Source organism: Chenopodium quinoa, unplaced genomic scaffold, assembly GCF_001683475.1.
Source record: "Chenopodium quinoa cultivar QQ74 unplaced genomic scaffold, ASM168347v1, whole genome shotgun sequence".
Classification (NCBI taxonomy): Eukaryota; Viridiplantae; Streptophyta; class Magnoliopsida; order Caryophyllales; family Amaranthaceae; genus Chenopodium; species Chenopodium quinoa.
Genome location: NW_018743937.1, coordinates 117025 through 132717, shown reverse-complemented (window position 1 = coordinate 132717; position 15693 = coordinate 117025). Strand labels below are relative to the sequence as shown.

General features: G+C 32.4%; 1 non-coding gene across 1 annotated transcript; it reads right to left on the bottom strand.

Annotated features, from left to right (window-relative positions):
• Positions 1–1293: 1293 nt before the first annotated feature.
• On the bottom strand, positions 1294–1365 carry TRNAD-GUC. Its single transcript has one exon. It is a non-coding gene; the product is annotated as a tRNA-Asp (tRNA).
• Positions 1366–15693: the final 14328 nt, after the last annotated feature.

Genomic DNA, 15693 nt, shown 5'->3' with positions numbered 1-15693 from the left:
AACCATTTAACGAGCTTCGCGCGTGACTTTTAATGAAAATCGAACGGCTGCGATGTGATGATGCTTGATGATGATTTTCGATGAACGGTGATGATTGTTTGCTGTGATGGTGATGAAATTTCAGAGCAGCCACGAGAAGGGGGTTTTTGGGAGTCTGATTGTTTCGTGTGTTTTGGGGGGAAATTAGTGGGTTTTGGGTTTTTCTTTTTCCTATTCATTTTCCTTTTTATTTTATTTTATTTTTAGTTTTGTTTTTTTTGGTTTTTAGTTTAGTATTTTAATTGTTTTAGTTTAGTTTTATTTATTTTTATTTTCTTTTATATTATTTTTAGCTTTTACTATAAATACCCTCTTTGGGTTATTTTCTAGGAAACTATCAATCAACATTTTTATTTTAGATAGTTTAGATTAGTTTAGCCTATATTTTCTCTCTCTAAGGGTTAGTTTAGGAGTAGTGTAGAGAGAGAAAGCTTGGATTTCCATGGAGTTTTTGAGAGGTTGAAGAAGCAACTTTGTGGAACTTCTTCTCATCTATTCAATGAGCATTTTCTAACTTTCTCTCATCTTTATTTCTTTGCTTAATTCTTGGTTTTATGCTTTTTGTTTGTTGATTTGAGTAGATTAATTAGTTTGTTTATTTAATCTTGTTTTTATTCTTATTTTACCTTGTTTTCTATGTCTTTCTTCATTATGTTAACTTAGGTTTTGTTCTAGGGAATTGGATGAAGGTTATATTAATGAATTGAATGATTGATTGTGATTAGTATGGAATCGTTTCTTGATTATTGTGTGTGGATTATGCTTTTATGGATTAGAATCTTTCTAGGTAATTGATTCTATGTTCTTAATTGTGCTTTCAATCGATTGTGCGAGAGTGAGTTGGTTGAGAGCCCTAATTTCTTCCATACCTTTGCTAGGCTAGTTGCACGAGAGTGAATTAGTTTAGTAGGATAATTAACATGCTTAATTGTGCGAGAGTGAGTTAAATGTTTTGATTGTTCCTAATCAAGGTCATTTTCATCTAATTGTATGATGTTATTGAATGTATTGATGTAATTGGATTCCACTTTCCCTAGTTTTAGTTATTTGTTCTTAGTTGTGTTTAGTTGAACCTCTCTCTATCTCACAAGCTTTCCTAGTAGTCTAATTAGCACAAATTGATACACTTAGTCCTTTTGGGTTCGACCCTTTACTTGCCACTAACTAGTTTAGTGTAAGTTTAGGTATTATAAATTTCTAATTTGGTTAGGGTTAGTAGTCCTAACGACCTATCTAATCCCGATCAAATTTTGGCGCCGTTGCCGGGGTTCGAACCCGGGTCACCCGCGTGACAGGCGGGAATACTTACCACTATACTACAACGACGTACAGGTTCAAAGCAACGGAAGCGTCGACGTACAGGCATAGCAGGAGCAAAGTTCAGGCGAGCTTTTAAAGATCGACAAGCGGAGATCTTCAGTAATTTCCTTTAGAAAATTAGCATCAAATGAGGATGGCTTCAAGCGAGGATATCTTCGACGTCATTCCCTAGCTTGTGGAGAGTTGTCACAAACAACTGAAGGTAATTTCAAGTGAAGTTGTCTTCGACCATGTTCCCTTAGACGTGGAAGATGGTCGTAATGCGGAAGGAGTTTGTTTCAAGAGAAACAATCTTCGATAGTATTCCCTTGGACGTGGAATATTATCAATGCGGATGAGGATTGTTTCGAGAGAAATAATCTTCGATGGTATTCCCTTGGACGTGGAATATTATCATAGCGGAGGAGGATCGTTTCAGGCGAAGCAATCTTCTATATCGGAAGCAGTTACAGACGTAGCATTTTCCAAGCGGGATGGCATTCTCTAGCTTGTAGGAGGTCATCAAAAAAACAGTAAAGCGGCTACAATCGGTTACTTTCAGAGACGTGTGCTCGACAGTGCAAGATACGCGTTTCTTAACTCTTTTATCTGTTTAACTAACGCTAGTTTTGCAGGTATCGGTGTTACAAGATTGATTTAGGATCGCAGAACGTTCTGAATCATTCTCCGTCCCTATCGCTACTTTGACTTTTGTTTTCGAAACTTGCGTTTCTCCAAAATCAGTCAAAGTGGAGGCTTCTGTAGACAACCATTTGTGTCTCCCCAAAACCAAACCCAGTGATAAGTACCTTTCACGTCGAATCATAATCGAATAAGGTGAAAGTGTGGAAAGTCTAGCGTTGCGGATAGTTTTAATTTCTTTTCTCTTCTCTCTGTTTTTGAAAACTTATTTTAAGAGAACAGCCAATCCCAGTTTGGTTGGTCCATGATATGGGTCCAATAGTAATGTAGTTGGATGGGGCTTGACAAGAGCTTTCCAACAATATATTATAAGCCCAATTCCGATGAATATTAAGGAAGTTATGGCCAATTTACTAAACTGGGCCCGGTTTGAGCCTTTTGGGCGGCCCAATGATCTAGGGGAGGACCTAATATAGATTTATCATTCCTAATCTAATTAGGAATGGTTTTAGTCTGCTAGATTCTTCTAGAAGGTTCTTTTCATTCCTAATTCAATTAGCATTGATAAATTGACTTTTGTTGACTTTTCAGAGTTTTAATTAAAATCAAAGAGCATTTTTTGAGGAAAAGATAAGATTTTATCCTCCTGTGCGGTAAAATATATCTGATTTGAGAAAGCGCATCAAAAACGGTGTTAGCGCCAAACGCCAGGCATTGGCGCCTGGCGCCAATAGCCTAATGTTGGCGCCAGCTCTGTTTCAGTTGCGCCAATACTCTGTTTTGTTAATTTTATCTTTTTGGCTGATTTTCTCTATAAATAACGTCGTAAAAACTCTGTTTTCATTAACCTACAACCAGTTTTCAATTCTCTTTCATTCTCTTTAATCATTCGCTAATTCTCATCAAGTTTTGCTGTAATCATTCATTCATCTCTCTCTTTCTCTTTTTCTAAACTAGTCTTTTACATACAAAATTCCGCATTCCCAAGATCTAGAAACACCTAGCCATATTCGAAGTTGCCTTCGCCCTAGACGTGAAAGGTTTAATTTCTGAGGGTTTGGTCCCAAATATCTATTTCAATTATTTAATTTAATTTTTTTGATTATTATTTTCCTTGAAGTTACTAACGTGTGTATTTTGTTATTAGAAAGAGGTACGAGGCATCAAAGTAAGTACTTTAATGTTTTTTTTATTGATTTTATGATGTACAAATCATGTTTAAATTGTTATTATGATATTCCTAGTATCATGTCTAGGGTATTTTTAATATTAAATATGATTGTTACAATGCCTCCTATGTTCTTTCTAATATTTATGATTGTTAGTATCATGTTAGGGCTAAAGATTTGATTTTTATTGCTTAGTGACATGCTAGGGTTTGTTATTAATCTTGTTAGTATCATGTCTAGGATCTTGCTATTATTATGTTTAACATGATTTAAGATTATTAATTATGATTATGATTCATGATTATTGTTATGAATATTATTATTATTATTATAGTTTTATGATTATTATTATGATTATTATTATTATTATTATTATTATTATTATTATTATTATTATTATTATTATTATTATTATTATGTTGCTTGATATATTCATTGTTATTGCTTGATCACGCCTTTTATGCATGTTTAAAGGGAATTGGTACTTGTAATCACGCTTAATAAGATAATTAATAATCTTGTTAGGGCTAATTTGATTATAATTCAAGTGAACTCCAATAATAGTTTATTTGTGCATTAATATTCAACCAACATAGATAAACAGGTTTAGGGTTAAACCTATTGATTGCATGTTAGTCAGAAAGCGCACATGAATACGATCAGAATAAAGTAGAGGCCTATTATTAGGGCAGGTTCAATCTCTTTTAGGTTGGATTTGTACCTTCATCCCCGAACCCTTATTTGGTTCTAGTCCTTATGGAGTTCACGATCTCTTGGATCGTTAAGGGGTGTAAACTTCACCCTGTGAACGGTTTACAAGTTCCTAAAACTTGTTGGCGACTCTTTTTCTCTATCTTCTTCCCTTTTGGACGCCACCGTACTTTAGTGTATGACCACAGTGGGGTTCGAGCTAGGGGTTTAACGCTTGAAATTATTCCCTACACTTTCTCTCTCTCTTTTCTAAACTAGCCTTTTGCATACAAAATTCCGCATTCACAAGATCTAGAAACACCTAGCCAAGTTCGAAGTTGCCTTTGCCCTAGACGTGAAAGGTTTTAATTTCTGAGGGTTTGGTCCGAAATCTCTATTTCAATTATTTAATTTAACTATTTGATTTTATTATTTCCTTAAAGTTACTAACGAGTGTATTTTGTTACTAGAAAGAGATACGGGGCATCCAAGTAAGTGCTTTAATTGATTTATTAATATTATGATTTAGAAATCATGTCTAGATTGTTATTATGATTCCTAGTATCATGTTAGGATGTTTTATTGATTCTTAGTATCATGTTTAGGGTAACAAGTATAATTTCTAATATCAAATATGACAATTGTGATTCCTGCGATGCTTCCTATTCTCTTCCCAATATTCATGCTAGTATCATGTTAGGGCTAAAACTTTGATTTTTAGTGACATGCTAGGGTTTGTTATTATTCTTGTTAGTATCATGTCTCAGATCTTGCTATTATTATGCTTTAACATGATTATTTTAATTATGATTATTATTATGATTATTATTATTATTATTATTATTATTATTATTATTATTATTATTATTATTATTATTATTATTATTATTATTATTATTATGTTGCTTGATATTTATTTATTGTACTGTTATTGCTTGATCACACCTTTTATGCATGTTTAAAGGGAATTGGTACTTGTAATCACGCTTAATAAGATAATTAATAATCTTGTTTAGGGTTAATGTGATTATAATTCAAGTGATCGCCAATAATAGATTTGTTTGTGTATTAATATTCAACCAATATAGATTAACAGGTTTAGGGGTAAACCTATTGATTGAATGTTAGTCAGAAAGCGCACATGAATACGATCAGAATAAAGTAGAGGCCTATTATTAGGGCAGGTTCAATCTCTTTTGGATTGGATTTGTACCTTCATCCCCGAACTTCCAGTCATGGTTCCAGAACTATTGGAGTTGACGATCTCCTGGATCGTTAAGGGGTGTAACCTTCACCTCGTGAACGGTTTAAAAGTTCCTAAAAACTTGTTGGCGACTCTTTTGCTCTATCTTCTTTCCAATTAGACGCCACTGTACTTTAGTGTGTGATCACAGTGGGGTTCAAGTTTGGGGTAATGCCTGAAATATTCCCCACAATTAGCCAGACGACGATCATCTCACTTAGCTTAAGCGCCTACTCATTGGCTCATTACAAGCACCAAGGCATTGGTTCAAAAGCAAGCACATCACCAAAACGACAATTTTCTAAGATTGGATTGTCATCTCAAACTGACAATATTTCCAAGAGTGAATTGTCGAGCATCATTCTTCAACGATAAATTTTCCAAGATTGGATTGTCCCATTTGGAAATGTTTCCAAGCGTGGATTGTCGTGCTCCTTCTTTATTTGGAAAGTTTTTCCAAGTTCGGATTGTCATACATTCATCAAATCTTCGACAATTTTTCCAAGATTGGATTGTCATCTCAAACTGGAAATGTTTCCAAGCATGGATTGTCGTGCTCCTTCTCTATTTGTCAAGTTTTCCAAGTTTGGATTGTCATACATTCATAAAATCCTTGGCAATATATCCGATTGGATTTTCATGCTTCAAGTTCCAAATGGAAAAATTTCTCAAAGGATTGTCGTAGGTCTCTATTCATCTTAACATTTTGGCAAAGGTTCCCCAACGTGGATTGTCATTCATTTCAGTAGTGGCAAATTTTCCCGAGACGGATTGTCAATCTAATCTTTTTTGCAAATGTTCCAAGACACGGATTGTCAATTGTGGCAATATTTTCCCAAAAGGATTGTCTCATAATATTGGCAAATTTCCAAGGTGGATTATTTTCAAGAGTTATATTCCAAGACGTGGATTGTCGATCGTAGCAAGGTTCTTATGACATATTGTCACGATGCATTGGAAACTTTTCCCAAATTTGGATTTTGTCAAAATTTCCGAGATACGGATTGTCGCTTCATCGTGGCAACATTTCCTAGGATGGATTGTTACGTGGCATTGAAAACTTTCCCTAAATCGGATTGTCGTACATCATTCAAGAGTTGTGTTGGCAATTATTCCTAAAGAAGAGAGGATTGTCATCACCCCCAAGACATCAACACAACAAATATTCAAGCAAATAACTTAAGATAGCTACAAGCAGCGGTCTTCAACGATGTCCCAAGGTATAGAGGAGATTGTCTATAGCAGCGAGGTATAGCCGTGGCGAGTTATTGCCACAACTTTGAAGATGGCTACAAGCAGTCACCTTCGACGATATTCCTGAGGTACTGAGGAGGATTGTCACAAACAATTTAGGATGGTTACAAGCAACGGTCTTCGACGATGGCGTTCACGAGGCACTGTGGAGGTCGTTACCAGCAAAAACAACAACAAAATCAGTTACTCTAGAGAAGTGTGCTCGACGGTGCAAGATACGCTTTTCTTAACTCTTTTATCTGCTTAACTAACGCTAGTTTGCAGGTATCAGCATTACAAAATGATTTAGAATCGCAGAACGGTTTGAATCATTCTCCGTCCTTATCGCTACTTAGACTTTTATTTTCGAAACTCGCATTTCTCCAAACTCAGTCAAAATGGGGGCTTTTGAAGACACCTAAATGTGTCCCCCCAAAAACTAAACCCAGTGATGAATATCTTTCACGTCATTGATTATCGAACGAAGCTAAAGTGAAAAAAGTCTTGTGATGTGGTCGTTTTAATAAAATACTTCTTTCTGTTTTCAAAAATATTTCTTTTCTTACTCTATTTATGGAAAACGTCCATTCCAGTTTTTATTGGTCCATTATAAGGGTCCAATAATGGTTTAGTTGTATGGGGATTGAAAATACCTTTCAAACGATATATTATAAGCCAAATTCCGATTAATAATGAGGAAGTTATGGCCAAAATACTAAACTAGGCCCAAACCGGATTTTACCAACATACCAATGATAATGAGGAGGGTCCAAAGGTTTAATCTCAATCCTAAAATAATTAAAATTAATTAGAAGCTTCTATAAGTTTCTAAAATATCTTAATTATCCTTTTTTTGACAAGATAAGATCAAAAAATTCAAAATTGAATAAAACTTCTCTTTTTGAGAGTCCTTGTTCTGTGCGAAAAGGAACATGTCGGATATTATTTTCGTACCTCAAAATTTTATACAAATCTTATACGGTTGGAAAGATCTTGAAATTATCTTTTCAATGATTTATTATGATATTAAATCCGAGCTATAACGACAAAGATATGAAAGAAATACGAAACTCTATCAAAAACTGACACCGTCCCACTATTTTGGCCATATCTTTTATTTTACAAATTATTTATTTTATTATAATTGGGTTTGGAAATTAGACTTTAGGAGCTTTCCAACGGCATATTATATTCCTTATTTGGACTTATGTATAAAAAGTTATGATAAAAACAAAATCCGCCAAAACTGCTGACCGTCGAGTTTTTTTTCAATTCGAATTCAAATTCTTTTCTATTTCTTCGACCCTGTTTTTTACTTATAAATAGATGTTATATCACCCCTTTTTCAATAACTAAGAATCATCATTCATCTATTCTATCTTCTCTAAAATCTAGAAGCTTATTGTAGGGAATAAATTTCAAGCGTTAACCCCTAGCTTGAACCCCACTGTGATCATACACTAAAGTACGGTGACGTCCAAAAGGGAAGAAGATAGAGCAAAAGAGTCGCCAACAAGTTTTAGGAACTTGTAAACCGTTCACGAGGTGAAGGTTACACCCCTTAACGATCCAAGAGATCGTCAACTCTATAAGGTCTAGAACCAAATAAGGGTTCGGGGATGAAGGTACAAATCCAACCTAAAAGCAATAAAAATCAAATCTTTAACCCTAACATGATACTAACAATCATAAGTATTAGGAAGAGAACAAAAGGCATCGTAACAATCATATTTAATATTAAAATTACCCTAGACATGATACTAGGAATATCATAACAATTTAAACCTGATTTCTACATCATAACATCAATAAAAACCATTAAAGTACTTACTTTGATGCCTCGTACCTCTTTCTAATAACAAAATACACACGTTAGTAACTTCAAGGAAAATAATAAACAAACAATTAAATTAAATGATTGAATAGAGATTTGGGACCAAACCCTCAGAAATTAAACCTTTCACGTCTAGGGCGAAGGCAACTTCGAACAATGCTAGATATGTTTAGTGATAATGTATGAGGAATTGTGTTTGTAAAAGGGTAGTTTAGAAAAAGACAGAGAAAATCAAGAATTTCTTGATGAGAGTTGATGATATTTGATGAGAATTGGTGATTGAAAAAGGGAAGATATGACCTCTATTTATAGAGAAAAAAGAGAGTCGGAAAATAAAGAAAAGAATCCGAATTCGAATCGAAATAGATTTCGATGGACAGCAGTTTTTGCGAATTTTGTTTTTATCATATCTTTTGATCCAGAAGTCCAAATAAGGCATATAATATGTCGTTGGAAAGCTCTTGAAGTCTAATTTTCAAACCAATTAGAATAAGAATAAAATAGTTTTTAGATAAAAAGATATTGCCGAAATAGTGCAATGGTGTCAGTTTTGGATAGAGTTTCGTGTTTTATTCACATCTTTTTCGTTATAGCTCGGAATTAATATTAAAATATATCATTGGAAAGATAATTTCAAGATCTATCCAACCATATAAATTTGTATAAATATTATGAGGCACGAAAATAAAATTTGACTGTCTTTGAACATCTTTAAATTCGAATAGAATTAGGATTAAAAAAAAGGAAAGTTTTTATTTAACTCAAATTCTTTGATCTTATCTTTTCAAAAAGGAAAATTAAGATCTTTTAGAAACTTATAGAAGCTTCCAATTAATCCTAATTAGTTTAAGAATAGGATTAAACCTTTGGACCCTCCACATGATCATTGGGTCGTAGGTAAAATCCGGTTTGGGCCCAGTTTAGTATTTTGGCCATAACTTCCTCATTATTCATCGGAATTGGGCTTATAATTTATCGTTGGAAAGTTCTTTTTAAGCCCCATCCAGCTACACAATTATTGGACCCTTATCATGGACCAAACTAAACAATAATGCACGTTTTTCAAAAATAGGGTAAGAAAAGAAATATTTTCAAAAACAGAAAGAAGAGATATTTTAATAAAAACATACTCATCACTAGACTTTCCACACTTTCGCTTTGTTCGATAATCAAATGACGTGAAAGGTATTCATCACTGGGTTTGGTTTTGGGGAGACACATTTGGGTGTCTACACTTATTCTTTCTCCCTCTTTCTAAACCTTCCCTCTTACAAAATTCCACATTCACAAGTTCTAGACACACCTAGCCAAGTTGGAAGTTGTCTTCGCCCTAGACGTGAAAGATTGATAATTTATGAGGGTTTGGTCCTAAATCTCTATTTCAATTATTTAAAATTGTTTGATTTAATATTTTCCTTGAATTTACTAATGCATGTATTTTGTTATTAGAAAGAGATACGAGGCATCCAAGTAAGTTGTTTTAATTGTTGTATCTTTTGAAAACATGTTTACATTATATTAATTTCTAGTATCATGTTAGAATTCTTTTATTGCTTTCTAGTATCATGCTTAGAATGCTTCATATTTCTTCTATCATGTTAGGGTTAAAGCTTTGATATTTGATGTTTAGTGACATGTTAGGATTTGTTATTAATCTTGTTAGTATCATGCCTAGGATCTTGCTAACATTATTATGCTTTATTGATATTATTATGATTATGATTGTTATTATTAATTATGTTGCTTGATATATTATATTATTATTGTTATTGCTTGATCACACCTTTTATGCATGTTTAAAGGGAATTTGTACTTGTAATCACGCTTAATAAAATAATTAATAATCTTGTTTTGGATTAATATGATTATAATTCAAGTGATCGCCATAAATAGTTTTGTTTGTGCATTAATATTCAACCAACATAGATTAAGAAGGTTTAAGGTTAATCTATTAATTGTATGTTAGTCAGAAAGCGTACATGAATACAAGAAGAATAAAGTAGAGACCTATTATTAGAGCGGGTTCAATCTCTTTTATGTTGGATTTGTACCTTCATCCCCGAATATCCAGTCATGGTTCCAAACCACTACGGAGTTAGCGATCTCATGGATCGTGAAGGGGTGTAACCTTCACCCTGTGAACGGTTTACAAGTTCCTAAAATTTGTTGGCGATTTTTTTTGTTCTAGATTCCTTCCCTTTGGACGCCACCATAGTTAAGTGTATGATCACAGTGAGGCTCATATGTAGGATGCTCGAAATATTCCCTACAGGATCAAACCCCATCTTTCAGCATAAGATAAGACTTCACAATAAACTTTTTGTAAGGTATAATTTTATTAATAAAAAAAAATTATAAGAAGATTTCTCACAATTTTTTTTTCGTTAATTTTATTTAAGCAGAAATTCATTCAGCTATAGTTGTTTTGTATTGTTTAAAACCTCTTAATTTTTAAATAAAATACATTTTTGCATATTATTAGACCTTGCGCTATTCAATTCACCTTACTTTAATTACTCTGTATTTAAGAAAATAAGGGTAATTTTATTTATTTATTTAGACTATTTAAGAAAATTATTTTTGATAGTTTTGTTTTTTTTTTTAAAACAATTATTTTTATAGTTAAGTGCTAAGTTCACATATGTTATTTACATTAATATTATCATTCAAGTGAATGAATAAAGCGCACTCAGACACTCTTAGGTGTTGTTTGGTTACACTAATTTTCCATAGGCACTCAAATTTCCTAGGAAATACAAAATTGATAAGTTGTTTGGTTAACCAAAAAAGTGCAAAATGGAGGAAGTTGGAATTCATGGGAATTTAAAGTTACCACATAATGCAGGAAGTAAATTACCTAGGTCCCCCTAGGTCATTCAAAATTCCCATGAATTATAATTTCCTTAATACCTACCAAACAAATTAGACTAAATTCCTAGGAATTGCATGAGTGAAATAACTTCCCATGAATTGTAAATTACCATGGAAAGTTATTTCCTATAGCAACCAAACAAGGCCTTAGTCTTAGCCACTTATTCGAATGCGCACATCCCAATTTGAACGCTTCATAGAATACATTATTAGGTCTTAGTATTAAACAGAAAAACATTTGGTCAAATTTGTACTATACTACTTAAATGTCTATATGAACGTTATATTAAAGCCAATGTATTAATGATTGGCCACCAATCAACCATAGTATAATATTGATTGATCTCATTACTTATATTAATTACTAGTATAAATCCCGTGCATGCATGGATATAGAGCTGTCAATTTGGATAAACGGGTCGGGTTTGAGTTAGGTTAGTGTGAGTCTGGTCATCTCGGGTCGGGTCAATACGGGTTAATGTCATAACATATCCGGGTTGGGTTCGGGTCACGTCGGGTCATACATCTTGTCGGGTTTAGTTCGGGTTAGTAAAAGGTCGGGTTACATTCGGGTCGTGTGAAAAATAGGTCGGGTTAAATTCGGGTCTTTACGGGTTTAAACGAGTTAGGGTCGTTCTCGGGTTCGAGTCGGGTTCGGTTCAAGTCAATTGTTTATGAGTTATAATCAGGTCGGATCATTCTCGGGTTCGGTTCAAGTCAATAATTTGCGAGTTATAATCAAGTCAAGTCATTTCCAAGTTGGGTCATTCTCGGGTTCGAGTCGGGTTCGGTTCAAGTCAATAATTTGCGGAAAACATGTTTCGTCCCTAAAAACATGTTGTGAAACTAACCTCTTAAAATTCAAAGTAAAATATTGAAGGAATAGAGTTCGGATTCAATTTCCGTTCCAATACCAACATGAGATAATGACCTATACATATTGATTCAATAACAAGTCGGGTTGAATTTGGGTCAGGTCAATAACAAGTCGGGTTGATTCGGGTCGGATTTGTAACAGGTCGGGTTGAAATTCGAGTCGGGTTGAATTCGGATCGGATTAGGAACATGTCGGGTTGAATTCAGGTTTTCACGAGTTAAAACGGGTTTGGGTCAATTTGCGGTTAGGTCAGGATCGGTTCAGGTCAGTAAATAATAATTTACGGGTTACATTTGGGTAGGGTCATCTCTAGGTCGGTTAATGTTCGGGTTTGGGTCTTAAATACTTGGGTCAGCTCGGGTCCAGGGTTGGTTTCAGGTCGGGTTCGGGTCACCATTTTTTTCAGGTTCAGACGGGTTGGTATTTCGGGTCGGGTTAACTTTTGACAGGCTCTACATGGATAGTAGTAAGATCTTTATTTAACTTATTAATTCAAATATATTATCATAATTAAAAATTGGAAAGTAAAATTAAGCGGGAAATTATTTTGATTCGCCTTTAGTATAGGTTTATTGATTGGGCAAGGTAGTGATCTTAGTAGAGGTAGTCATCGCTTGAAAAATGTTAATAAGCGCTTATTTTGGATTTTATTCTAAGAAAAAATCTAGTTTAATATTCGTGCTATTATTATTAATATAGAACTTTAAGGGTACAAAAATAAAGGATGTACTTGTACATATATATGCTGTCAAAATGAATAATTTTTAATTGAAAGGAAATTTTGCATATAATCACTTTTTATTTATTTATTATTTTTTTTATATAACCTTTTTAAAAAAAATGTTGCAAAAGATCATTTTAAAAAAAAAATTGCAAATACCTTTTAGCATTTTGTCAATTTTTTTTCTTTATTATGTTAGTAAAAGTTTATAGTCAAAACTAATTTATGAATAGTAAAAAACGTCCAATGTGTCAATTAATTTGGTACGGAGGGAGAAATATCAATAAGCATGCATATACATACTAAAGAATATACAAAAGTTTCCACGACTACTAATATCATCAAGACGATGAATGATATTATCCTACATGATAAGAACAAAATAAAAAAATAATAATAATAATAAATCTATAAATGCCGATAAATAAATATTAGTAAAGTAACAACCGCTTACATTATTCTCTTTTCAAATTGTACATATGTTAAGTTGTGGTTAAAAATTTTCCCGCCTAAGGGCATGTTCACATTTACTTAATTTTAGTTCAGTTCAGCTCTAATCAGTTCAGTTCAGTTCAGCTCTAATCAGTTCAGTTCAGTTCAGTTCAGCTCCAATCAATTCAGTTCAGTTCCTAATTTCCCTCTCTCATAAAATATTCATTTCAGTTCAGTTCAGCTTTTATCAGTTCAGTTCAATTCAGTTCAGTTCAGCTCCAATCAGTACAGTTCAGTTCAGTAAATATGAACATGCCCTAAATCAATTGCTGATATCATAATCTTTATTATTTTTACCTTAAATATTATATTATGTGAAATTTATATTTTCTGAAGACAATTATTATATTATGTTGTACTCTATATTTTTTTTTACAGTATTATGGATTTACGAAAAACTATATGGCTCTAAATATAGTTACTCCTAGATAAAGAGTATAGTTCGTATTGTATATTTTGCTTAAATTTTTACTGAATTTAAAAATTATTTAGATCTAAATACCTTTGTAATTAATGATTATGTTTCTATAATTTTTCTCACATAAGGTATATATTTCAAAGAATTTTTTTTATGTGTGCATCGCACGGGATTAATCTAGTATACTATCAAGCTTATATAACCACAAATCTTATCCGATAATTAATCATATCACCCTATAAACTGATGACATCATTCAGAAATTTAATCAAGTTAACGAAATATTTCATCCAAGCTAAAAAATGCATGTTTTACCGATATATCCCCATTTCATAATAATTACAACTCTTTAATCGATACACTATGTCAATGCACAACTTTGAGCATCAATATTTGTAATTATATATTATTAAGAAGTGTAAAAGGTTAACATAATAAAAATATACTTAAAGACCAATCCAAAAGTATTTTATATGCCAATATATGTTTTTTATATATTGGTAAAATGTGCAGTTGAAATAAGTAAATAAATAGTTCAAAAGTCAAAGTGTTGCTATTATTATAAAACGGGTACTATTAAATAAGGGGTAATTAGCTCATAACTTCAATAAAGAAATGTATAACTTTCCTTGGCATGATGCAAATCAAGTGACGTAACACAACCACTCAATTTACAAAATGCTAAAATTTGTTGGCAAAGTCAAGTTGTGTTGCGTGTCATGGATAAATCATGGAGGTGAATGCGTCAATTTTGTCGGCATTATAAGATTAAATATTGTTCAAGGGGTTCATTAACGAATAAGTACCCAACCATATTCTAAGGCCCTGTTTGATTCACCTTAATTTTGCTAAATTGAAATTATTTTTACTGAATTGAACTTATTTTTACTGAACTGAACTTAATTTTACTGAACTGAAATTATTTTTACTGAACTTATATTATTTTTACTGAATTGAAATTATTTTTACTGATATTCTATTATAATTCTTCTTTAAGAAAACTGAATTTTACTGAACAGAACTTATTTTTACTGAACTGAAATTATTTTTACTGAACTGAAATTAATTTTACTGAACTAAACTTATTTTTACTGAATTGAAATTATTTTTACTTAATATTATTTTTTAAAGGTGAATCAAACAGGGCCTAAGTTTTAAAGAGGTTCAATTTGTATTTTCTTGGACTAACATAATTCTGCTGTCAATTTTTTTAACGACAAGAGAAAGAGAAATCATATCATATGTAAATATTTAAATAGTAAAGTATGTTATTTTCAAATTCAAATATTGCAATTAATAAATAAAGAACTAAAGAAGTATATACTCCATATATGACAATATTACAGCTAGCTCTTAAGTATTTCTTTTTTTTTTTTTTTTGTTTTGTTTTTTTTTTTTTTTTTTTTTGACAACGAGCTCTTAAGTATTTCTTTAAGCATCGATACATCATATTTTAGTTATAAATTAATTCGATGCTATTGCGGCATAATAAGCTTTTTTTTTTCTTTTTTTTTTTTTTTTTACAGAAATAAGCAAATTTATTTTCCAAGAATCATTTACTTTTTTCAACTTTTTTTCAAGTGGTAATGCATATAATAATAATAATAATATCATTGTGTCGTGTTTGGATGACTAAATTATGTTACTACTTGTAAATAAATAAAAAAAACCCTTAGAGTAATATTAACTGAGTAACCACCTTTATAACACTGACCAACTAATACCTATAACACTAACATAGTAGCCCCTATAACTCTTACTGAGTAACATTTATAACACTGACTAAGTAATTAACCCTTATAACACTAATTGACTAATACCTATAATATTAACGAAGTAACCCTTGTAACTCTTACTTAGTAATATTAGTAACACTAATGAAATAACCCCCTATGATAACTGACCACACGATGTGGCCAGTTAACAATAACAATAATTTGAATTGATATATTTTAGTGTTAACTACTGGCCACATCGTGTGGCCAATCATCACGGGTTTACATCAATAGTGTTATAGGGGTTACTTAGACAACTTAGTCAGTGTTACAAGGGCTATCTGTGGTTGGTCATATCGTGTGGCTAGCCAATATGAGGTTACTTCGATAGCTTTATAGGAGTTCGTTACTTAGTCAGTGTTACAAGGGTTACTCGATTAATATTATTGG